The following is a 26,717-nucleotide window of genomic DNA, read 5'->3' on the forward strand; positions in this document are numbered from 1 at the left end:
ATCCTCCGCTTCTCTGGCTGTGCAGCACTCTCCCTGGATAGAGGAATTGCATCAGCATTGGTGCCGCAAAAACAAAGGCACTGGGGTTTTTGGTAAAATTTTAGAAAATTTCAGAAACCCCAAGTCAGCAGTTCTCATTTCTCAAGCTGGAAATATGCTCCCTGATAAGCAGGGTGTATCTTTCTGAACACAGAGTGGGCATATTTCAGTGTTGCCTCACCCAGTTTCAGTTGGGACAACGACTATGGTCCCAGGCCATCTTAAAACTGATGGGTTTGATGGGATTTATGATCACAATGGTTACCACTCGGCCTACTAAAAATGTGTCTGTTTCGTCGCTTGTGTCACACCACCGAAAGCCAGTGATAACAGAATCAGAATTGCTTTGCTAATCCCTTGCGGGAAATTATTTTCTTGCAGTGCAACAGCAACAACAATAACATCTGTTTGTGTGTCAGCTCTTCGCCTTTGGAGGCTACCCAGCATTTTGTTCAGTTTCACCACCAATAGGGAGGGTGTCACTTTGTAATGGTATCCACAGATGCCTCCCTAAGTGGGTAAGTGTGGCGGTGAGGGATTTTGGACACTCAGTGCAAACTTCACATAAACTACCTGGAACTCTTAGCAGTTTTGCTGGTGCTAAGAGTTCCAGTCAGACCATTATGATCTAGCCAGGAATGCTGTGAATTCACACAGATTCAAACAGACAGGAAGGCAATCGTTAATTTCCTCTAGTAAGGCTGTGATACATCATCTTGCAGTGACTGTCATACTCTGTCTGTCTGTTAAGTCTACTCATGACTGAGATCTACTGAGCCTGCTTCAGGACTTGCTCTCCAGAGGCAGTCCTTGAATGAAAGAGTGGAGACTTCACCCCTCCATGGTGGCACAAATATGGTATCTGTTTGGGAGAGCAGCAGTGGATCTTCTCACCACCAGGGCCAACACCCCAGTTCTTTTCCATAATGGATCAGAATTCTCCACTAGGGGTAGATATTCTAGTCTAGCCCATTCTTTGCTCCCATCCTCATTCTCTTGGTAAGTTCTCTGCTCAAAAGGTAATTTATTCTTCTTGCACCATTTCTCGCTGTCTCTCTCCATTGCGTCTCTAACTCTCGCGACTCAAACTGTCAATCACTCGCAAAACCTCTGCTCTGTGGCGTGAGGATGTGAGCAAATACACGTCCTGTCACCTTGGGTTGCTACTTAGCTTCGCCTTAGGCTATCCTATACCTTTGTATAACAGAGGAGCTACTGCACATGTACAACTTTTAACGAGAGTCAATGAGTGAATATTTTTGTCCCATAGGGCAGAAATAAGTCAACAATCTGACGAAAAATGAAATGACGCTTTACTCGTCAGTAAATATTTATCTTGCACATCTAAAAAAAAATATATCAATATTTTTCGAAATATTTAAAATTTTAATATAAAATTAAATTATTTAAAAAATATATATATTTTTTTTTTCTTTTCCTCTTTTTATGTCTTAATCAGGGACACAAGGTGGATGGCGCAGCGCCCTAGCACCCTCTATTGGCCAACTAGGGTATCATCCATTAGATGCTTATATGCTCACAAATGGCAAGCTTTTGAGCAGTGGTGTGAGGTGAAGCATTATTTCCCCTCTGTGGTAGACGTTTTAGCATTTCAACAGGAAATACTGGACAAAGGTCTGGAACCAGGTTTGATGGCTGTTCTGTGGGGAGTTTATAAATATCCAATACTAATATACTGTGTGTTGTACAGAGTAAATCAACTGAAAGGGAAAATAAGGTTATGTATATATATAACTACTGTTCCCTGATGGAGAAGAACGAAGTACAACACCTGTCCTTCAGGGACAGTTTTATTTATTTTTCTATCTATTTTTTCCCCTAATATCTCACTAAATGGCAGCTATGGAAATGGGGAGAATTTTCTTGGAGTTTTATAGAAGTTAAAATGTGGCATCACTGTAAAATGTACTTACATTACAATGAAATTAAACCTTTGCATTTAACCAGTCTCTTAGGAAGCAGTGGGCAGCTTGGAGAAAAGAGGCAAAGAATACAAAGAGCAGAAACAACCAAATTCAAAGACTAAAAAGCTGATATAGAAAGTTAAAAATAATAGTCTCAAGGATCACAACAAAAGTCCCCCTCCAAAGGCTGTCTCTAGATATCCCCATGGTAAATCCAGAACAGTTTAAAATATTTAAAGCAGGCTTACTTTACATATCTTCATCAAATAAATGTGAGAAGCATTTTCATGTTTTTATTTTAACTTGGCTGCATTAAAATGATTAGCATTAAGCTGTTGAGTTAAATCCAGAGCCAGACAGCGCCACCTAGATTGAATGCACACATTGTATAACAAAACAGGTACCAGTCAATATACTTTTGATTATTAGACAGGTCTGTGTCACTGATGACACTCAAGGTCCCTATCAATTCACTACCAATATCCCCGATGTTGAAGACAGCATATCTACTCTTTCTGCTTTCCTGGATGCTGTCGCTATGGTTACTTTGACTTCTGGGGGATGCTTTTCAACTATTTATACTGCTTTGCATATGTATTCAGGGGAGGTGGCTCTGCATTTCTAAGCAGCTTCTGCAGCTGGGTTGAATCTACTTCAAATGGGGATATAAAAAGGAAAGGTATACAGTAAGGCCTGATACATGGTTTTATACATGGAAATTTTTGTGGACCTGAAGTTAAGAAATTTCCTTCTTCTGGCAATTTTAAATATGGAAGCCATGCACCATTTTATTAATTCAGCTCAGTTATATTTACTGGATACTGCAGAGATAAGGGAAGTTATTCAAAGAACATGGGAACGATCACTGGAAAAGGCAAGTCCACCGATGTGAAGATAATACAGATGATAGTGAGAATGATGCATTTAGTGAAGATGCTGCTGCTTGAAATCCCATTGTCCCCAGGTAGACATCAAGATTTTTTTGTTTTCTCCTGTTCTCTATTTCTCCAACCCGTGTTCCCTGTGTCATTTACTGCTATTCTCTGACGATCTCTATCAAGCTGCGATTCATTCAGTTATTTATACCTTGTCATTTCGACCCCAGAAATCATCCTTGCAGAACATACACCTCCTGGTTTAATTGGTATGTTGTTAGAAACATCATTTAACTAACCCCTATTAGAAACATCATTTAACCAACCCCGTGTGCTATATTCCCTCCTGTTGTTTGCCTCTTTCTATTTTGTTTTTCTTACTTTTTAGCTGATTTTTTTCAATAAGTGTTACTGTCATATTGAAACCAAGATTAAAATTTGGCAGAGACTCCCAACGGAAGGTAAACACAATATGCAGAAAGAGATTTAAAGTGCTTGTAGAAAATAAAAACGAGATAAAAACAGAAATGTATTACTGTATTTATATGAGATTTAGCTTCTACCAGGCCAGTCAATAAAGTGAGCTAATGCTCTGTTTGATTGAAAGCAGGAGTGTATCCAATTAATATACGAATCAGCCAGATTGTGGCTGACCTCTCGTTCCTAGCACCTATCCCTTTGCCTTTCCTGAGGTCAACAGGGAGAACACTATCCTGGGTAGAAAATGTACTGCTCTGCTGAATCCACACAGCTTTAGCACTTATTATACCCATCATGTCCCTCAACTGGCCATAGGGAGAACCGGGAGAATTCCTGAAGCGTAAGCCTGGGATTGGCCTGCTGGCCCGCGTCTCTCTCTCTCTCTCTCTGTCCTTTTTTAAGTATGTTGGTGCAGTGGCGGCGTGCCTGTCAGAGAGGCACACCATCCCACTTTGGCCAGTAGCATTTGAGGAGGGACACAAACAGCAGCGTGTGGAGGAAGGGGTGTGTGACAAGTCTGGTGCCGGCTGCTGTGGTGTGTGTAGCTAGCGAGCGCTGCAAGTGAGAATAAGAAGCAAAAAACAAGCACACAACATTTTGTGTTTCAAGTTAAAACACAGTATGATGTCCAGAGACCCCAATGTTTCTGGTCAGTGAATGGAAGAACACTGCATATATTTGCTATTCAAAGGTGGTGATGACACCACTCTTATATGCTTCAGGAGAAGAAGAGCATTTGGGAGAAGATACAGAACCATTTCTACAGTACAGCAACAACATGCACCAAGTGACCTGAACACCACCAAACACTACCATTTGATATAAATGGCTCTCAGCTGTATTGCTACTGTAGCTTTCTTGGCACTACAACATTATTCTATTAAGTTATTGTGTTGTTGGATTTTTCTGTCTGTTGCTGATTTGCAGTTACATATCCCAGCTCGAAAATGAAAGTTTGTGTATTCCAACCATGAATACTGTAGGTTTGGGTTCATTATCATTACCTACTATGATGTTTTGCCACTGAGGCATGATATGACATGACTATGTATAGCTCTAACCTTGGCACTACTTATTATGTAAAATCTGTATTATCTTAGTAATATTGCAATTACAGCGGTAAAGTTACTGTATATTCCAACCTTAAAAATTATACTAGGTCCTTCTAGATCAGTGTTTCACAACCTTTTTTGACTTGTGTACCAATTTTGTACCAGGAGTTCCCCTCTCAGTCAAAATTATTGGTGACTGTGATAGTAAAGACTATTTTAATTAATCTTTTAATATGAGCATTTAATTTTAATAAATTTATGCATTCCAGGGTGTACCCCTCCTCTTGCCCATAGACAGCTGGGGATAGGCACCAGCACCCCTCGCGAACCTGCTTGGGACAAGCGTGAAAGAAAATGGATGCATTCCTTCTCAAATAAAGAAAACAACTGATGTTGCCTGGAAGTTAATAAGGAATCGAAATTATAAACCTGTATTTATAAAAATGGAGCTGCCCTATCATTACATTTAAACTTGATGATGAATTAGGAACAAAAATTATAGTCAGACTAACTCTCTTAGGTTTAATTATTAGTTTTAATTATAATTAGTTTTAATAGCTCAGTGTGGAAACCAACTGATATCAGGCTGTTCTCTGCATCCAGTCTGTTCCTCTGCTTGGTTTTGATGTGTGGCAAAGCTGAAGATGAACTGTAGTATAAAAAAAAAACTTACGTTTTGGTTGATAAAAGCTTGGTTAATTTTTCAGTATGGTCCTCACAAAGCAAAACAGATTGCAGCCCTATTTGATTTTACTACCTAAGAAATCAATGATCTTACTTATGGTAATCATTAGTGGATGGAAAGGCACATGGATGATACAAGTCAAACAATATATATATATATATATATATATATATATATAAAAACTAAAAATAAATCAGTTGCACAAAAACAGCGAATGGCTGAAGCACTCCAGTATAAAACCCAAATCATATTAAGGTACATTGATTTCCATGTGTCATGTTACATTTGTAGGAACAATTTGAGTCTATGATTGACATATTTTTGACAAATTTAGTAATCATAATTGTCAAAAAGTAAATGGCAGTGAAAAAAGGGGGTCAATGTTTTATACATAGGCAGAAATGCATGGGTAAAAAGCCAAATCATTGAGAGAAAGTTCTGTTAATGTCTTTGTTGGTTTTATTCTCTCCAAATTTCCATTACATTTCAACAAATTCAAATGCTCTACACTTCCAATTAGATTTGCATGCACGCAGGCAGTGGATATGTACACCAACAGGTTATTTTATCAATATGAAGCTGAGCTTTGCAGTAATGACTTTTCCTTTCACAATTATTAGTGACACAAGGTTACAAAATGAAATACAGGTTATTAAACCACACCATATCACTTCATTAGGCCTAAAATTAATTTTCTACCCTGCAGCAACTATAGCATTGGGGGGAAATAGACAATTGCATTAACATGACAGGAAACTACATCATTACTTGTTAGCAACCAGACAGGAAAAATTAATTAATATATAGAATTCTTTTAAACTCTATTAAAATTTATACTCATACTGAAAACTATGACAAGCCTGTTTTATCCCTCCATCCATTTTCCGTCACACTAAATCCCAGTTGGGGTCGCGATCTCCAGCTGTCTATGTTCGAGAGGTGGGGCACACCCTGGACAGGTCGCCAGTCCAAAGCAGCCTGTTTTATATTCACACATAATCTTATCACCTCCAATATGAAATAATCTTCTTCATATTCTCCCAAAGGATAAATATCCAAAAAGTTGCTGCACAAAACAAAGCTGAAACTTCATTACCACTTATGCACTTATGCTACTCCTATTGACATTATAATAAAATGCAGGGTTTTGGCAAATCAGAAAAGAAATGTTAATTATCCTGCCTTCCTTCATCTGCTCGGATCTGACCTCCTGCCAGTTCTGCAGCCTTCAAAGATTCAGCTTCTGGAACTCTCTGGCAGCATGCGCTGTGTCTTGTCGGCCGACCTGCTGGAATCCTCCTTGTTCTCTGGGCACAGACTGTACTGTAAAACCAAGTTAGTAACTCACGCATTCATAATCCTCGTCCGTCAGATTACTGTGATCACAAACCTGTTTCTCCCCCTAAGAGGTTCCTGCCTTAGATGCCCTAGCTACTGTTACTGCAGATCCACAGACCGTTGCTTAAATAAAAGCTTTGAAGTTAACCCACTGTCTGTCTTGCCTGATTACTGGGTCCCTGTGTTCTGAGTCATTACAATCACAGTTAATGCTATGAAAACCCATATTGACATCATGTGTTGAATGGTAGACAGCATGGATCCACTGAAACTTTGTATTTTAATGAGCTGATATTGCATCATGTGAGTCTTGAACTTCACCAGAGCAACAACAAGTATGACCCAATGAATGAAAGTCCCCATGTCCTGTCTTTAATGCTTTTAAAGGGATAAAAAAATCTCAGAAAAGTGGTTTTATTAGTTACAAGCAACGTCCAAGCAGAAATTCTGTACAGCCTCTGCTGTTTGAAGATGTTATGACTATTTTCAGGGTATTTCAGCTAATTTCCATTAACTAATACTGTCCAGGATGCCAGCTAACATTCTTTATATCCCTGTGGAATTGGCACATCCTTAGCTCTGTTTCTGTATATTGTTATAATTTGAGAGCCTACAGATACACTGTTTTATATATATATATATATATATATATATATATATATATATATATATATATATATATATATATATATATATATATATATATATATATATGCAACTAATGATTATTTTATAAATCGATGAATCGGCCGATTATTTTTTCGAATAATCGATGAATCGGACAAAAAATATTTTTTATTTTTATATTTTATACTCTTTATTCCAAAATAAACATTTTAGACAGAACAAACAAGCACACAAGTATAGGTTGCTCATTAACTGTACTGGTGCAATATGAAAAATAAGTTTGTGTTAAAACTACGCAAACTTACATGAGAAATGTAGCTGTACATCCACAAAATATACTGTACTTTGTTTCATAAAGTGCAAAAAAATACATTTTTTTTTTTTTAAAGCCCCTAAGGGGTTCAAACAACAGGCCCCCCCATTTCAACAAATGAGTTTTTTTTAGACTAGAAGAGTTCTGCCTTTTAAGACAGGAAAGTATAGCAGTTAAAGTTGCTGCTTGAGAAAATACTGAACCATAGAGATAAAAATAGCCCTGTGATTCAAATTATAAATTGTATTTGGAATAAAAATGAGAGAACTAGGGGTGCTAAAAAACACATCCTCCAAAGACAGATATTTACATGGAAATGTGGCATATAATTAATTGACATATTACTGATCTTGCTGGATTTTATTCTGCTTTACTTCCATAAATTGCAGGATCTTTACTTTATTTACTAACTTTAAAAGCCTTGCCCTCATAATTTGCAAGTTAATTTATTTATAAAGTAAATATAAACGCTGCTTAAGCTAATTCAAATGAAATTAAAAGTAAAATAAGTAGCCAACCTTATCACTGTCTGTAACCTACTAACAAGGTAAGGAAAGCATCAGATGAGCTACCTTAATTAGTTAATTTGTTTTGACAAAAGTTGCATGTTACGACTTTTTTCACTTTACAAAGCGCAGGCTATTTTAATTATTGTGATCAATTTGCGCCGTCAATCCCGGTGCATGCGCGCTTCATTTGCAGTCTGCACGCTGAGGGTAAAAATCCTGCTGCTCTGACTGCAGCGCTGAGAGGGACTCCTGTGGGAGCGGGGGGAGGCGCCCCACGGCAGAGTAGGAATCATACATGCTTTCACGTAAGAGTCTCCAGAAGCCGCCAGTGACACCGTAAAAAGTCGCCAGATTTGTCGCTAGTCGCTTTTTTTAAAAATAGTCGCTGGAGGGGTCTGAAAAGTCGCTGAGTTGGCAACACTGCACCTGCAGCGCTGGCTCGCTCTGCCGTATTTTTTCTTCTCCCCCCGCTTCAGTCAAGTGGATGTGATGACGGCGGCGGCGGATGACGCATTAATCGCCCGACACAACTAATCGATGATGAAATTCGTTGCCAACGCTTTTAAAAGTCGATTTTTATCGATTTTATCGATTCGTTGTTGCAGCCCTAATATATATATATATATATATATATATATATATATATATATACACATTTTCTATAGGTTTAAGTTGCAGGGATGTTTTTATTTTTTGATGAGTAAAAAATTGCTAAGTGAATTAAGAAGTAATCTAGTTACAGCATTACAATTAGACTATAAAAAACAAAATATTCTGTGATTTGGAACAAGTCTGCTCAAATTAGCCTCTGGTAGCAAACTTTATCAAATGTCAGAACTAACAACCAACACACACACTTAACCGCTCAACCGTTTAGAATCATAAAAAGCTTCCTTTTTATGGGTTTTATAACAGAGACACTAAACAAACCTAAACTAAATGTATTTTTCCCCAGTGCCTGTGTAGTCATGCTGCCCTGTGTGTTTGTAGCCTTGAGTGTGATTAATAGGCCGCGGCTGCTTCTGGGTGCATCAAAACCATTAAGTCCTGGCTGCAGAAGCAGCCTGTTCATATGAGCAGACATCTGGGTGCATCCAAACCATTAAGTCCTGGCTGCAAAAGCAGCCTGTTCATATGAGCAGACATCTGTATGCCTCTGGCTCTGAAGCCCCAAGTTACACTTTCTATGCGCCCTATGACAAACCACATGATGGATGCCAGGTTGCAGAGTGTGACTGCAAATGTGTTCCTGGTGTGAATGTGGATAGGATGCTGAGGTGTCCAATTGCTTATGCTATCTGCAGGTTGTAAAATATGAGACTTCCACTCACTATTCATGAAATGTATATAATGATATTAATAAATATGTAAGTCCCACAGTTATATTGTCCACAGATATATTGGGCTAAAGACAAGTCATGTCTTTTTATTCAATAAAGGTTGTTATATTTGTCACACTACATCAGTCAAGTTAATGTAGTCTGACAAGCTGTAGAATATATATATATATTTTATCTATCTATCTATCTGTCCGTCCGTCCGTCCGTCCATCCATCCATCCATCCATGTATCTATCTATCTATCTATCTATCTATCTATCTATCTATCTATCTGTCTGTCTGTCTGTCTGTCTGTCTGTCTGTCTGTCTGTCCGTCCGTCCGTCCGTCCGTCCGTCCGTCCGTCCGTCCGTCCGTCCGTCCGTCCGTCCGTCCGTCTGTCTATCTATCTATCTATCTATCTATCTATCTATCTATCTATCTCCATTTTTTGCTTTCTGCTTGTGCTTTGCCAGGATCCAAGTTATTTTCAACCTGCTATTAGCCATCAAGCATGCACAAATTGATGTCAGAACAGCAAAATGCTCTTAGCTCTTCAGTCGACATGGTATAGAGCAAGACACTTCATTTCAGCAAAGGTCTTATTTAGTTCTGCTTCCAGAAATGATCTTGTCGACAGCAGAATCTCCTATTAATAGTAATAGCGTTCATATTGGCAGTGAAAAAAGTGAATTGGCGCTTAACTTCGCCATTTCTGTTTGTTTCTTTACTTATTCACGTCCGTTTGTACTGTTGGAAACTTAATAGAAAAAATAGGAAATTCAGAAGTTGCATGTTAGGGTGTCAAACTATTATACACTTTCTGCAAAACTGCAAAAAAATCTGTCTTACTCTCTGTTCTTGGAAAACATCTTGTTTTCATCAGACTCCTTTTTAATAAGAAGATAATATGTCATGAATATGGTAAGTATGCATTTATATCCTTTACATTAGAAATTTAGGCTGGGACCAGCATGTACAAAACAATTACTTGCATCCTAAAATATATTCATGAAGAATGTAGAAGAAGTCATGAGTCGCAGGTAATGCGAATATGAAATTGATCCGATGTATTGAAGTGGTGACAAAGCCACATTCTGACTTCCACTGAAATAGCTCAAGGGTCTGGGTTTCCTTTAGCAGAAAAATAATAATAAAAACGGAAAAAATCATAAAGATCTGAGAGCAGAGTTCCTGATCCAGAATACCTCCCATAGATGTACTGTGCCATGCATCAGAGCTTCACCAGACACAGCCAGTTTGGTGGAATCCCTCGACTGACTCAAGGCTCCCAGTACAGATTATAACATCTCCCAGATGGCCTGGGAGCAGCTGGGGATTCCCTCGGACAAGCTGAAGGAAGTTGCTGGGGATTCTAGTAAGGAATGAATAGGACTCAATGGCAGTTTGAATAATTGTTCATAGTTTGTTCATACAATCTTAAGTCCAAATCTCTATACAAAAGATATATTCTGGCAGCCTCATGTATTCTGATACTTGCTGAATAGTTAGGGAACTGGCTCTATAAAAAAAAAAAAACATTCATTGACTGCAAAAATCTAAAACATTAATCAATTATGCAGAGATGAAATAGAAGCATTTGGGTTTTAAGACTAATATTATAATAAAATAGATGACACAGCCATACCATCATATAGGAAGAAAGTCTACTGTTGAGTTGCAGATAAGCACCCCAGATTAGTATATCACATGTTAATTATTGCAAACTATTGCAAAGCAGGATTTTATTTTAGAAAGATAATGAATAGGAACACCATGGCCCCTCCATTAATGTAGCGTGTTTGGTTCTATATTTGTTTTGACAGGTATGATGTCAAACCAATCCTTTGTGTCTGTTTAAGTATTTTAATTACCGATTTAATAGTTAAGCTATTTCAATTGTTAATGTATTTTGAATTACTGCTTATTTAGAATTGAGAGTTGAAGGTTTGAGGGGTCAATGCAAAAATCTGTTGCTATACATTCAGTTCCATGCACTACATAAAAGTTTTCCTGCTTTTAATGTAATCGAGAGACTTTTATCACAATTAAAAGACATACATGGCATCTCAATTATCTGTTTGAAATGCAACGAGAGCAATTACTGTTTTGTAAAACAGAATCCTCATTGGCTTTTTAGATGATGATATTTTAAATGTGAACACTTTTTACTTTTTCATTTATTTTCTGATGAAGAAAAAGTATTTTTGAAATAAGGACCAAATTAATAAAAATGTGAAATAAAACTGAATCAATAAAATTTGTGTAGAAAAAAATGTATTCATATTACGGTGAAGAAAGCTGTTAAAGCAAAAATCCATCTAATGCAGCATTTATTTTGCCATAAAATGTTCACCTGAAAAAGAAAATGTAAAAGGAAGAGAATTATTTTTATCAAAGATAAATGACAAAGCTCTGAATTTAGAGCAGGAACTAAATAAAATAATTCTGAGCTCGCTTGATTATGTTTTATTGAATTCTAAGTACTATCTAAATTTTGTTCCATGAAAAGACAGACCCTGACTCAAACACACTGCAAGTGATTTATTTCATCCTCATTAAAGCTCCACTGATATAAAAAATTCCGGCTGCGTAGAACAATCTGGTTTTACCAGAGTACTTGTTAGATACATATTTGCCACAGTCTGACAATTTGTTTGTCAGAAAGACAAGATTAACTGATCAATAATCTGATCACACTGAGCTTTATTTGAGTTGATAAAACTCAAAGCAGTCGAGTTAGCTACTCTACATGAGAGAGTAACCTAGCAGCAGCAGCAATATGGCCCAAAAGGCTTTAAAAAAGTAAATCAATAGTAAGAAGCCGTAGTAGTTCATTATATTCTGTAGGAAACAAAATATTTCTGCATTAAATCAGGACTATCTATAGATCACGTGGCACTGAAGGGATTTATTTCTGCAGAGGTTCCCATGTGTGATTTTTTTCAGTTTTAATCCTTCATACGTGATTCGTTTCACATGGCTTCACTTCAATATTCCACCTATAGAGAGAAAAAAAGACTTGCCAACCACTTACAAGACAAGTCGATGGAATAAATTCTAACACTTGAATGAAAAAAGGAGAATAATTTCTGTTCTCATGCATGACATTTTCTTTTATCATTTGTATGAAGCTCCAGGCTCCACAAGGAACAAAACCTTCTGACACAAGAAGATTAGGTTCGACTGGACAACAGGCGTTTTCTGCTTTGTAACAGAACATCTGCTCTGAATCACAGATGCATCTAACTGGCAGAGTCACGAAGGATAATTATACATAGGTTAAACTGAGAGATAAACAGCTTGACAAATGTGTTTTGGGGGTTGTTTGGCAGAAATAGATGGAAAGTGCTATGACAGATGTGCTGCCTGAACAAAGTAATCTCCACATAAAGGAGTTCAAACTCCTCTCTCAAGTTCTGGAGGAGTTTCAAACAACAGTGTTGAATAAAGAAAATTTCATTAGAAGCAAAGTTTAAAAAAAAGGTTAAACTTTACAATAACCATCATAACACAAATTTATTATGGTAAAGAGACCATTAATAAATAATTAACAGATAGTTGATCAATGTTTGATTCATTTATAAACTGTGTCTAACCCATTTATAAAAGATGAATAGATTATTTACTAAGGTATAAGTGCACTAATGATAGGGTAAGTCCATCATGACATGGGAAGCTAAAATAAAAATAAAGGCTAAATTTTGTCACACAGTTTATGAAAAAAAAACCAAAATGAATGCCAAAAAGGAAGGTCCTCTTTGAAATTCTTTTATTTGCCTGTATACATTTGTTTTAAGAACGAGGAAAATGTTGAATGTTAAGTCACGCTGCGACACAGAGCTACAGCCATGCACAATGGGCGTCATTGTGTTACCATAGCAATGACTGCTTTCCTTTTCCTTTGGAGGGAAGAAGCTGTCCCATTCTCATTTATAACCCCCCCACCTTCCAAATCTGCAAGTGAGACTTCATTGGGAGTAACACTTGATAGTGAAGGGTTAGTGGTTAGTGACCGGTGTGGGATTGGGCCTATGTCTCTGTGTTTTCCCGTGAAGTACTCATGACTCACTGCTATGATTTTAATCAAAAATAAAGATCGAGATTAGTTTTTCAACAAAAAGTTAAAGCTAAAATAATTGGCCTTCCTAAAACTATTTTTTGTTGTGTTTTTATTCACTAAGCCGGGCATACACTGTGAAATTTTTTGCCCTTTTCGGGGCGATTTTCCAGTCGTGCGAGAATTTTTCGATCGGGCCGTTTTTCAGCCTGATCGTCCGTCGTGTATATTACAGGTGGGTAACAAGGGGCGATCAGCCCCTAACGACCACCTCCCGATCAAGAATCGTGAGGTCAGGAGAATATCAAACATGTTAGATTTTCTCCCAACCGTGGTCGGCAAATCGCTCAGTGCGCATGTGCAAACAAGGATTCTTCTTTTTCTTCTTCCTCTCAGATGTAAACACAGATGCATTGCGGGGGTGCAATAAGTGAAATGCAGTTTTTTCTGTAAAATTGACAGACCGTAGTAGCCACGTTTACTCAGCCATGTCTCCAAATATGTCGTCGCCTTTTCTTTTTAGGGCTTTCAGCACAAAATTGCACGAGCTGCCTTGGCAGTTTGTTTTGTTTGTTTCACTCTAGTGAGCTTCAAATTCCTCTTCTACTGGTTTGGCTTCCGGATAGACAAGTCCGAGTTGCTCCATCTCACTGCGGAACTGAGTCCGACGTGTTTTTTTAGATGTACAGTGTGAGCAGGTAGATCACATCAGAGCGTCGGGCTGAACATGTATCGTGACCTGTGAGCTACAGCTCACACTGTGCAGTCGTACAGTGTGAGCTGTAGCTGCATGCAACAATTGAAAAAATCGCACAAAGTATGCACGGCTTTAGTTACAATTCTGCTCTTTCAAAAAAAATATTCAACAGATAGAGGTTAAAATGTGCTTTACAAAAATAAAAAAATCAGTAGTTCTGCCTCTGGCTCAACAACAATGAGAACCCTTTCCTGAGAGATCAGGATGTGGAAAAGTAAAAAGGTAAACAGCCTCAGGATATAACACAAGCATTCAGCTATATATGATGGTTTGTTCTTCTGCAGATCTGCCATGTAAGAGAAACGCTTTATGAATACATGCATCAGCATTGAGAGGTTTCACACTGGAGCACAACAAATTCTTCCCATCAAAAGCAAGGTATGGCGATCAATATCTAGGGAAAATAAAGTGAATTATAAAGGGGATAGAAACTCAGCATCTGTACAGCTGCAGAAGCAGCAACCCTTTTCATTCCAGAGAGCTGATGTTCCAGTATTGTGTAGAAATCTAAATTAAAAAAGCAATGTGTTTCATTCTGTAATAAAATATAAAACTATGAGACAAAAGACCAAAATCGTTGTAGAAAGTAGATAGTTGAGGGTCTATGAAAGAAAATATATCTCCACAAAAAACACTTTTCAGACCTTTGTTCTCCCATTTAAAACATAATACAAACTGAGTATTGAGCCCCAGAGACAACCTCTGTCCTTTTAATTGTGAATCCTCCCAGTAAAAGATTACCTTCTACGGAAATGAGAGATCGGTTTGAGGTCAGGCCCAGATGCTCTGTTAGTTGCCTAGAAACAATGTTTTTAATGGACAACAGGCCTCGGGTTGAGGCTCCCTTTGGACTCTTCACCCCACTCAGACGGCAGTAACAGTAAAAAGGACTAAACGATATTTAAATAAGCTGCTGATTGGCCTCATACATGCAGAAATATTCACATACTGTAAGCCCTTTCACCTTTTACTACAATCATTTATTTCTGTGAATTTTATATGATAGACCAACAAAATGGGAGGAAAAAGATTGATTATAAAGTGTTGAAATACTAAAATTTTGGTGCCTAATCGTATATGTTTCCCTTTAGCCTGATTCCCCATTATTTAACTCCAATGCAACTGGTTCCCTTAAGAAGTAACCTAATTGGTTGATTTGTACTAAATTGCATTACATTGTAAATCCATCTGTTCTGCAAAGACTACATACAGCACGCTAAAGCTAAATGTAAACAACAGCTAACAGGATATGGAGAAGTTTAAAGCAAAGTTTGTTTTACATAGCATGCTTTGCTTTGAGGATCTCACAGAGCACTGCTTAATCAATCGCTAGAAAACAGAAAAACTTCCTAATTAATGTTTGCCACAAGCTAGGTGAGGGAAAGGAACTACATGGGAAGCTGCTGACAAGAAGATGCATGGCACTAAATACAGGACAATTCTGGAAAAAAGCCTGTTGATGGCTGCAAAGGACTTGAGACTGAGAGAGAGATTAAGCTTCTTGCGGGGCAATTAATTTACCAGAAAACCAGACCAAAACCCAGCTGAGGCTCTGAGACATGAATTAAATATTTTAATTAACTTCTATCCTTCTAACCTCATTTTCAAAAGCAAAGCTGGTGCAGACCTATCTAAACAAGACATGGAGCTCCAAATAGAGGGAGTTCTTCAAAGAACTGAGTAACGAGCTGAATACAAATGCATGTCAGAATTTTCAGATGTCCCTTTCGTTTTATGTTACAAGTATAAGTGGCTTATTGTTGGTCTGTCACATAAAATGCTAATTAAATAACTTGGACATTTTCTTCTTGTAACAGGACAAAATGTTCAAAAGTTTAAATGGTGTGACTACTTCTACAAGATACTGTATTTGATTACTCATATTTGACCTTTTCAAAAAGATTAATAGACACTGAATAAATCTCTCATCCTGTATGTAATTTAAAATGTCAGCTTTGATTAAAAAAATGAATGTTTTACAGTTGCTATTACAGAATATAAAGAACTGCAGCACAGTGAATCAGTCAGTAAATGACAAACAGACAAAAGAGCCAAGAACTTCCATCAATCACTGGTTGAAAGAAAAAAAATATAGCAGCATAAAACATGTCTGTTCTTTTCAGTGTTCAATTGCTCATTCTTCCTTTGTGTTCTCAAAACACTTTTGCTTTAATTCTTAGGATAATGGCCATATTCATTTTCCAATACAGCTCTTTGGTTACTTTGATTTCCTTTTTTGTTTTTATTTATTTTTGGTTTTCTCAATCATCAGAAAACTTTCTAAAACAATCAAACACAGCCCTAATTCTCCAGGAAGGCCCGGCAGTGTTACTAACCTCATTACTTATAAACAAGGGAGGGAAGTCACATTAGCCCCTATAATTGTCACCCCTGTGACTACTCAGGCTTTTATTCTTTTGTGAGCAAATAAAAAAACACAATGAACATCTGGATTCTCAAGGTTTTTCATTGAGCTTGTAATTTCTCTCTGCTTATATGACTGCCGAACATGCTGTTTGTCCCTTATATGTTTTTCTTGACTCCTTTGTGCCAAATGAGTTTGTCTGAAATCAAAGGCAAACAAGGTAATAGCAGTATAAAATCTGCATGCAGGAGGCAATTATGGAGCTGTCAGCTCATCTGTGGTTGACAGATACTGTTGGTGCCGCACACACAGATGTTCCAACTCTGGGGTCAGAGTGGCAAACATCATAAGTGGAATACAAACTTTAACTATGTGCTGTTGCAGGTTCAGTGATTCTTTTCATTTGTTTCTGCATTATGCAAACACTCTGAGCTCTAATCTGCATTAATTTGCTCAAAGGCATTCTGCTGCATCCCACCTCCTGTTAATTGCAGCAATGTGTTAAAAAACCATTTCAGAAAATGTAGATTATTTTCTCTCCCAAGTCCCAGATGCTGCAGGAGTCCTTGTATTTATCTTGCTTTAATCCCTCATTTAAAACGGTTCACATGTACTGTATGATAGAAGAGTTGATTCTTTTCAATGTTGTCTCCTTCATAGAGCTTTCTCCTTCAGGACACGACATCATGGGTTGTTTGTGAAAGCTGACCTTTAGTTCTGTTTAAAAATTAAGTGTCCACTCACAGTTAGGGGGGAAACAGCATGTAAAAATGCCATGGCAGCCTGGAAGCTTCAGCTAGAAAAAGGTTAAACTGTGAAATGTTGGAATTTAACCCCACATTGACCTTTTTACAGATGCAAAACACGTTTGTTGATATTCCCAGTGTTAGAAATATTTGAACACCTCTGGTTTCAACAAATGTGAACATTTGGATGTGACTTTTTGGATTTAAAGTCTAAATATTTTTGTCCAAGCCTATAGCTGGTTTACATGTATTAAGTGTTAATAGCAGTAATTGTCCTACTCTTCTTTGAACTCCATCTGTTGTAACTTTTTTCAGGGTCCTTTTGCCAAGAGAAAAGCACTGCCTTCTTTGTAATGTTTTGCAAGGTCAGAGAATTTAACAATCTCTTAAGAACCTTCAAAACTGCTGCCATTGCTCCTATTATCAAGAAGCTTGTCACGATCGCTCTAACTTGAATAATCTCCATCTTACCTCTAATCTATCCTTCTTTTTTAAGGTTCTTGAAAAGGTAGTTGGCAGTCACTGCAATTACACTTACGGAATATAGCTTGTATAAAGAGTTTCAATCTGGTTTTTGACTCCACCAATTTTCACACTCACAACATCGAGTTCTCCTACTCCAACCCCTTACCCTGCTATCTCATCAATCCATTTCCCTTTGGGAATTCTGGGCTTCATTCTAGACAGCACACTTTCCTTCACGTCTGACATCTATATTACCGCTCAATCAGCCGTCTCCATCTCTCTCTCATCCCCTAATTCCCTGCTATCCTTGTCCATAGTCTTGGCGATTGAGAGGGCCATGAAAATAAGGTTAATTTTGTTTTTGGCAAATCACATCTATGTTGAATTATCCAATACCTTTGGATCCTTATCCTGTTAAAATACACTTATGACAACAGTATCAATTAAGTGACAAACGCTAATAGATTTCTGTGTCAAATCTTGAAAGATGATTATTCCAGTATCCTAAAGGGTTTAGGTCTCTGGCCATTGTTAAGGTTTCTGGGGGTTTTATAATGTGAGTTCTGGAGAATTTATTTTCACAGAGAATCTTTTGTTCTGGCTGAAACGGCCCGTGTAGCTGCAGACCTAAATGGTAAATGGCCTGTACTTATATAGCGCCTTTTCAAGTCAGAGGCCTTGACCTAAGCGTTTTACATTATATTCAGGCATTCACCAATTCACGCACACACTTACACACTGAGACCTGCGAAGACTTCTTAGTCAAGATGACTAGGGTGTATATAAGTAGGCAAAGGATCATCTCTCTTTGCCGGATGATTAACCCTGATGGTATGTTATTTTATACTTAGTCCCTCTCTGGTCTTCATGGAAAAGGTCTTACCTGTGTGAAGAAGTTCTCTTAATCACCTGCCTGCCCGCTCTCCAGCACAAAGTCCTTTGCAATAGTCCTACCAACACTCTCGGATCTCACTAACATTCTCCTGGATCTCTGAGGTACATTCTGCAAAGACCACTAAATCAGTCCCACAGATCCATGCTACCTCCCCTTCATCTCTCAAGTAAGCAAATCAATCAGTGATCAGTTGTCATCAGCCAACTCCTTCCTGATCAGTCTGCTTTCTCCACTCAGACCAACCTGAAAAGTCAACTCAATTACTGCAGTTCTCCACTTCCATATTCTTATAGCTTTTTATAAATAAAGCATTCAAATTCACTGGTCTTCCACGAGAGTCTACATATGGGTCAAAAAATGATAAACCAACATGACAGTCATACACTCTAATGACTTTCTCAAGGCCTTTAGAGGAGAATTGAGCCCATAGTATCCAAAATCTAACACAACCCTTAACATATTCATCCTTTGCTTTACAGTAGTCTCAGTTGGAGTCTCAACTGACAAAAAACAGACCTACAAAAAATTTAAGGTGAGTCTTCCAAGCTTGCATTATTCTATTTCTGATTGTAGAACACAAAAGAGTTAGTCTGGGAATCTCTTTTAAACACTGTTTTTTGGGCATGTCAACAAGATTAATTTAGATCCTGACTCAGTAACCCAAAAAATCTTATAGTGATTATGGAAGGTAAAATCATCTGTGCCACATGTGATTTTATTTAATCTTTATTTTTCTGAAAGGAAAGGTTGGAGTTTTTTATTTTCCCTTTTTAAGCTGATGAACTGATTACAACACCAGCTACTACACATTTTTACACATGACAACACATTTTTTATTTGAAATAATGGCCAAGACTTTAGTGTAATAAATTGCACTTTTTGCATAATTGCGTTGGATCTGAAAAAGTATTCAAGCTTAAGTTATAAGGCCAGCCTGCTTCTGAACAACTCACTGGTAAAATGGGTTGTAACAAGGATTTTTCTATTCTTGGTAACAAACATGAAGAGAAAAAGTGGCTTCGGTGGATCCTATGTTTTAAATGCTCTAAATATTAAGCTCTGAAAAGGATTGTTTTATGCACAGCTCTACTGTCATTGTTCTGTAGTCCGTTTTAGTAATAGAACTTTAACTTGTTTACAGCAAATTTGAAACTCTTAAAGGGTTAATAATGTAAGCCATTTTGCTTTGTTCAGGCTTGCCTATAGGGTTCCAATAAATAAAGGAAAGCTCCATAATCAAAACTTTGGGCTGCAAGGTGAAACAGTTTGCAGCGCTGTTGCCTTGCAGGAAAAGTTTGATTCCTGGCCCAGGGTCTTCTGCATGGATTTTGCATGTTCTCCTTGTGCATGTATGGTTATCTCCAGGTAAACCGGCTTCCTCTCACACTCCAAAGTTATGACTGTTAGGTTAATTGGCGTGTATGGCTGTTTGTCTCTGTCTTGCCCTGCGATTGACTGGTGAACTGTCCAGGGTGTACCCCTCCCTCGACCATAGACTGCTGGAGATTGGCACCAGCCCCACCATGACCCTGACGGAAGAAGCAAGACAAAAACTGATGGAGGGATCATAACTTTCAACCAATCTGATGGTTGAATAACCTACATTTTGGTTAATCAAATAGCTTAATTTCAATAAATATATGTGTCGCTATGTGTAAATGTTTATTTATTCAAGAATTTAGGGACAAAGAGGGATTTTAAATTGAAAAGCCTCTTTATTTTGTAGATATACGGTTTTCAAAAAATGCAAATACTGTAAATGTGATCAATTCATTGCAGACCCTTAAAATAACTTGATTAGAATTATTTAATCATGTCTCAATAGCATTTAAAACATTATAAAATTATTTGTTATTTAGAGTAATACACAATTACTAAAAATTGATATTGGAGAGATTAAACAGTTAACTCCTTTTCTTTTTTAAACTGTAGCCACTTTTGTGAGCTACTTAAGGAACATGTTCCAAAGGTGCTTTAATTAGATTCAGATTATTCATTCTTTGTCAAACCATACTTAAAACACACTTATAAAGACAAGGTGGAAATAAAGTTAGGATTTTACTTAAAAAAGACAAAAACATACATTTCAATGGAAAAGCCTAATAGCTTAATTAAGTGCCTGAGGTATGTAGAAGAAGAAATAATGCTATATAGTATTGCACTATTAGTAGTATAGATTTATCTTTTTAAGCAAAAAAGCAGACAAACAACAACCCTGAAACATAAACTATTTAGGAAAAGAAGCATTAACAGAATCACAGTGTGTCTGCCAGTAGCAATACGGAGGCAAGAGTCCAAAAATAATGTCTTATTAAACTGATTCTTTCAGGTATTAGAAACCTGCACATCTAATAAAAAAATCATCTTGATCTTATATCTTTGCAATAAAAATTTGCAGGAGAACCTCAAAAACACTACCCCCCCCCCCCCCCCCCCCCCCCCGCCAAAAAAAGCAACATGTATTATAACATCACTAGTTTCTCTCTCTCTAAATTAAAGAGATCCAGCTGTTAAGAAACATGGAAAAATTATATGCCTTCAAAATAACAATGACAATTTTGAAAATCACACTTCCAAGTAAGTAGTAAGAATAAACGTAAGAAAATGTTGTGTTTGAATATAAGTGTCATGGTTTTTTGTGGGAATTTCAGGAACATATTATACAACAGGAAATCTGTGAAAGCTATAGCCTCTCTTAATGCTGTATTAATCATTAATATTTCAGTTCTATTGATTCATTTATGGGGAAAAAAGCCACAATCACCCCTAGGGTCTTACCATTTAGAGCCTGATTTTCTATTACAAATTTATTGATAACATTATTAGGAAGGAAACATTAATAAATTCAATGTAGATTTGGGTAGTGTACCTTAGAACTGTGTTGTTTTTTTAGAATGTGCAGCTTCTGGGTTTTCTGAAGTCATCAACACTTTACATGCAGGATGTCTTAAATAATATAATTATAATTTTAGTACATTTGTATGAGATATTATTAATAAACTTACCTTTGTGCTGAAAACTTTGTTATTAGAGATGTTTCTTCTATCCAGCTCCGCCTCAACTAGTGTTCCAAATTCAAAGATATTATAAAGAAACTGTTTAAAACTGTCAGACTTCTGTAAATTTTTAACGACTGCAGATTTACTGTTTTAATCATAGTGTGGTATCCCAGTCCTGAGTGATTCAGAATTTTAGAAATACAGAACTGTGCAAACGTTCCACATTTTAACTCGCCATATGTAAAAATTTTTCTCAACACTCTTATGTATAGCTTTTTTCTTTTTATTAGAATGTCACATTCTGCTAATGTAAGGTAATGTGATTTTTCTGTAAGACTCTTAACTAGGTTTGGTTGTATAATATGTAATAAAGATGTCCTGTTTAAAGGTTATTGGGGATAAAATCAAATAATTTAATGAAGAATAGAACTTAAAGACAACAACTTGTAGCTTTTGCCCACTAGGGGCGCTAGACCTGTAACTGCATGTGTTTTGCTTCTACTAACCATCGAAAATAATAACAAAGATATATGACTGTATACAAGGAGCAAAGTGTTAACATTCTAGTCAAATAATACATTTGAGAAAAAAAAATTTGGTTTTATGTCCGGCTTCTTCTTTCTGCTTTCTCTTTTTAGCATCCTCAGAAGGTTAAACTTTCCTCCTCTCACAGTCATGACCAGTAGTCAGGCAAATGGAAAAATAGGAGAGCAAAAGCCACAGCTCCATGACTATAAAAGAGCCTGTGGCCGTAAAGCGATACGTTCTTCCAGGTTACATGACCTGGTCAATGACCTGGCCATCTTCTCCCAACTTACATAGGCAGTATTTCAAGAGCGAAGCTCCGCTCGTTGTGTTGATAATGTCAAGCGCTGTATATTGGCCTGAGGAATCATTTAAAGTAACTCATATGCGTCAACTCTTGAGGTAACAAAGTCCATAATGTGCCTTTAAAGAACAGAAAAGAATAGTTGAGCGAGAAGCACAACAACAGTAAAATATTTGAAATTAATACAGTAGGGATGTGCTGGGCAACATTACAACCAAGAAACTTAAAACTGAAACACCTAAAGATCAAGATGAAAGAGAAGTTGTCTGTACGTTTTTGAAGATACTAAGTGTCTTTATAATTTGCATCCAAGGACTATTTTTTCTAAACAAAAGATTAAAAAAAGACTTTATCAGGTAAAGCCTTTAAGTTTCAAGTGATGTTATTCTACATGACATTAACGTAACATTTATATTCGAGGGAGTATTAGGGCAAGCCTAAAGATTTTTAAAATAGTTTTTCATTTTGAGAATTAAGTCATAACATTACGAGAATAAAGTCATAACATTAAGAGAATAAAGTCATAACATTACGAGAATAAAGTAATATTACGAGAATGAAGTCATCATACCACAACCCGTTTCAGAAAGAAAGCTTCAAGCTCCGACTAGCATATGAGGGCCGACCAACACCAACAATCAGCAACTTGAGTCCACTTTAACATCCTGCCCAATATGATGCCTTTGTGCTAAAACATTTCCTTATTTGTGAAACCAGAACCAAAGTATAACTCACATAATGCACAACATTCCTCATTTTACGGAAGACTGAGCTTCTTGTAAGAGTTGTCATAAAATACAACTTTATTCTCATAATTTTAGGACTTTAATCTTATTGTGACTTTAGTCCCGTAATATAACGACTTTATTCTGTCATTTTACGACTTTAATCTCATAATTGTATGACTTAATTCTGGTAGTTTTACAACTTTATTCTTGTAATTTAACAACTTTATTCTCATAATTTTATGACTTTATTCTCATATTGGTATTACTTTATTCTTGAAATAGGAAAAAACAATCTCTAGCCTGGCCCTTATACTCTGTCGTATGTATATAATATTGAGTACATTCAGAATCTGATGGGAATCTGCAGGACAAAGAACGTATTAAGTCAAAAGAGTTAAAATTCTACAATAGAACGGTGTAATCGGGAGGGCCTTGTTTTTTATCTCTCTTTAAACAATTCATTTAGGGATTTTTTATTTTTGGCCTTCATTGTAAAACCCTATAAAATGCTCATGATCTTGCAAAGCAATCAAAAATTATAAGTGGTCCCAGTCTGGCTACTGCTTTTTAGAGTTTACATAACAGTGCAAGTGTAAGAAATCCAAGAACTAGAGGAAAAAACAGCAAATACATAACAAAGGACTTAAAATAGAGGCAGTATCCTTAAGTTAATGGTCTCATTTATCCTAGATTTATCAGACTTGGCTTCTTTTTCAAAGATTTAATAAAGAAATGGTAGCAAATTAAGCCTTTGGGAAAAGCTGCTGGGAAGAAAGTGCTTCCTAAGTTTGGTCTTCGCCTGTTGTATATCTCCAGATATAACATCTTTGCACTGCCTCACTATCCAGATCATAAGGCAATTTAAGGCTCTGTTCAATCTGTCTAAGGTGCTAAATTGACACCCCCCTTAGTCACCTTGCAAATCATCTACACAAAAATCTTTAAGATGATACGAACTAACTTTACATACAATATATGTTCATAGATCATGTCTCCGAGGCAAAAGATGATTCTTCAGCTGCTTCAAAATGTCTGTAGATATTTGAAGAGCTCCTTCCTTGTCTTAAAGTTTATTTTTTATTTACTGTTTATTGACTTCAGCTAGCTTTTTTCCCCCAAAAGTTTTCAGGTGCTCTGCACTCAAAGAGCTGTTTCTTTAGGTGCTATAAAGATGACATTTATGTCTGCATAATTTTGATGTGTTGATGGGTGTTGCTGTTTTTCTGGTTTGAGTGAGCTTCCTGGTACAGAGAGGATCTTTGCTGGTGGGTGGGCTGACCTGTGCTGCTGCACACCTGAGAACATTTCTCAATCAAGATAGCCTGTATATAAGGACGCATCTTCCCTCCTTGTCAGATGTTTCTGTGCAGCAGCTCTCAGTCTTCATCACCTACCGCCTTCTCTCCAGAACGCTCACACACATTCTCCTAGACCTTTGGGATACAGTCTGCAAAGCCTGCTGAATAAAACCCCACAGATCCATGCTGCTTCCCCTTCATCTGTCAAATAATCAAATCAATCAGTAATCAGCTGTCATCAAACAACTCCTCCCTGATCAGTCTGTTTTCTCCGCTCAGACCAACCAGAAACTTCAACTGAGTTAATAAAGTTCTTCGCTTACAGAATTTTTTTTTTGTAAGTAAAACATTAAAATTTACTGGTTCTAAGTGTGATTCTCCATGTGTGTCAAAAAAACTACATACCAACATGACAAGCATTGGGTAATCTGAAGAAAAATACATGACTGAAGCGGCTTAAGTAAAATAACCACAAAAAAAAATTCCACGTTTCATAAGGTTTTACTTCCTTTGAAACCAAATAATCATAAATAAGGAATAATTTAAGAACCTTGTAGGTATCTTACAAAAAGAATCAACAAACCCACACACTTGTTAAGCTGGATGTGGCATAAACTATCAAAACGTTAAAATATATCCAGAGCCGTATATATTATTAGATTCAGATACTCCACAGATATTGAAAGACACTAACCACAGCCTCCTATGCTCCTGTTGCTGGATGGGCCATACAGGAAGGGGATTTGGGGAAGTGGTGGAAAAAGCTCGCTCCGTCTGGCTTCAAAACACACCTCCCAGTGTTTCCATGGCAACGGGAAGCAATGTGCTCCGTCGGTGGCTGAAGAATATTCCTTATAGTGCGCTGACTCCTTCTGCTCAACAAGAATTGATTTTTCCAACTGGGCCTTCAGCCCTCTGGTCATCTTTATTTATACAGTAAAGTTTGCAGATGTTTCCGGAGTTTTACAGAGGGACAACAGGAAGCCGCAAATACATACAAAAAATAAATAAATAAGGTGAGCATATGGATGGCATGTTTTGTGGCTTCCAGACTGCAAAAGCAAACCAGAAGAAGAGAAGAATTTGGCTAAACTCTGGTCAAAGACATCCATAAAAAGGGGATGGAGAGCTCGATACTACATGTCATTATCTAAATGGCAGCTCACTTTCATCCCGCCAAGAGGAGAAAAAAAAGACAAAAGGAAACTGAAGCAGAGAACAAGACACTGATATGTTTGCATCCCTAATGGATTGTGGTTCATCTTTTACCATCCTTGTAATTCCCTCAAAGCCTCATTAGCTCAGTATGTTGGAAAAGAGCAAGATAAATGAGTAGATCCAGATTTTTCCTAGATTGTTCATTGTTTTAGTTTTAAAGAAGGATTATTGAATACCTAAATAATGCCACTTTATTGCAGAAATATTTGTTTTTGAGTTTTCAAGAAATGGCTGCAAAAATACACATTTAAAGCAACACAGGCACAACTCAGAGCAGGATTATGCTTCCATCTCAAGTGTGATCTAATGATCCCTAATATGAGTTCATTTACACCAGCAATGGTGCAGATTAATTGTTAATAACCATTGTTTTGGAATAAATCATTTAGCGCATATATAGCAAATTACACCGCTCATGTGTCATGTTGTTTTGTAGTTTTTTGACCCACATGCAGAATCACACAGAGAACCAGTGAATTTTAATGTTTTATTAACAAAAGCAACAAGAATCTGGAAGAGGGGGAACTGCAGGAAGTCAGTTGTAACTTTCTGGTTGATCTGAGGGGTGAAAGCAGACAGATCAGGAAGGAGTTGGTTGATGACGACTGATGACTGATTTGCTTACTTGAGGGATGAAGGGGAGTCAGCATGTATCTTTAGGGTTTGATGCAGCAGGCTTTGCAGACTGTACCCCAGAGGTTCAGTAGAATGTCAGCGAGATCCGAGTGTTGGCACTTGCAAGAGACATCATGCTGGAGAGTGGGTAGCCAGGTGATGAAGACTCAGTACCTCAGCACACAGGGAAGACCTTTTCCATGAAGATCAGAGATAAACTAAGGTTTACAGGTTGTCTGGAACAATAACAGATTCCACATTAAAGAGATTCACTAGTAACAAATTTCACCAAGAATGATATTCCTGGTTTAGGTATTTGGCAAACAGAGATGATCCTTCACCTCCTTATATAAATACTTATTGTCTTGATTGAGAAAGGTCCTCAGGTGTGCAGCAACATTGGTCGATCTAGCCACAATTAAAGATGCTCTCTGTGATAGGAAGCCCACTCACACCAGAAAAACAGCAAAACCCCAGAGACCGTAACATATCTTATGATGTTAACATTACTTGTGAAACTTAGCGGAAGTTACATCAAAAGGATTTAACCTGTGCTTAAATTGTCTGAGTTTTCAAGAAGAA

General features: G+C 37.2%; 1 protein-coding gene across 2 annotated transcripts in view; it reads right to left on the reverse strand.

Moving 5' to 3' along the window:
• oprm1 (opioid receptor, mu 1) overlaps window positions 1-26,717 on the reverse strand; it is a 46,837-nt gene that overhangs the window by 15,211 nt on the left and 4,909 nt on the right. The window contains exon 1 of one of the 2 annotated variants that reach the window (XM_038296095.1): window positions 6,239-6,358. The exons of the other annotated variant lie outside the window; for it this stretch is intronic. The gene's annotated coding sequence lies outside the window, so the exon portion shown is untranslated. Of the gene's footprint in view, window positions 1-6,238; window positions 6,359-26,717 lie in introns of those variants that run through there. 2 annotated transcript variants of the gene reach the window in all.

The sequence above is a fragment of the Cyprinodon tularosa genome, unplaced genomic scaffold (genome assembly GCF_016077235.1).
Source record: "Cyprinodon tularosa strain WSP-4 unplaced genomic scaffold, ASM1607723v1 ctg368, whole genome shotgun sequence".
Taxonomy (NCBI): Eukaryota; Metazoa; Chordata; class Actinopteri; order Cyprinodontiformes; family Cyprinodontidae; genus Cyprinodon; species Cyprinodon tularosa.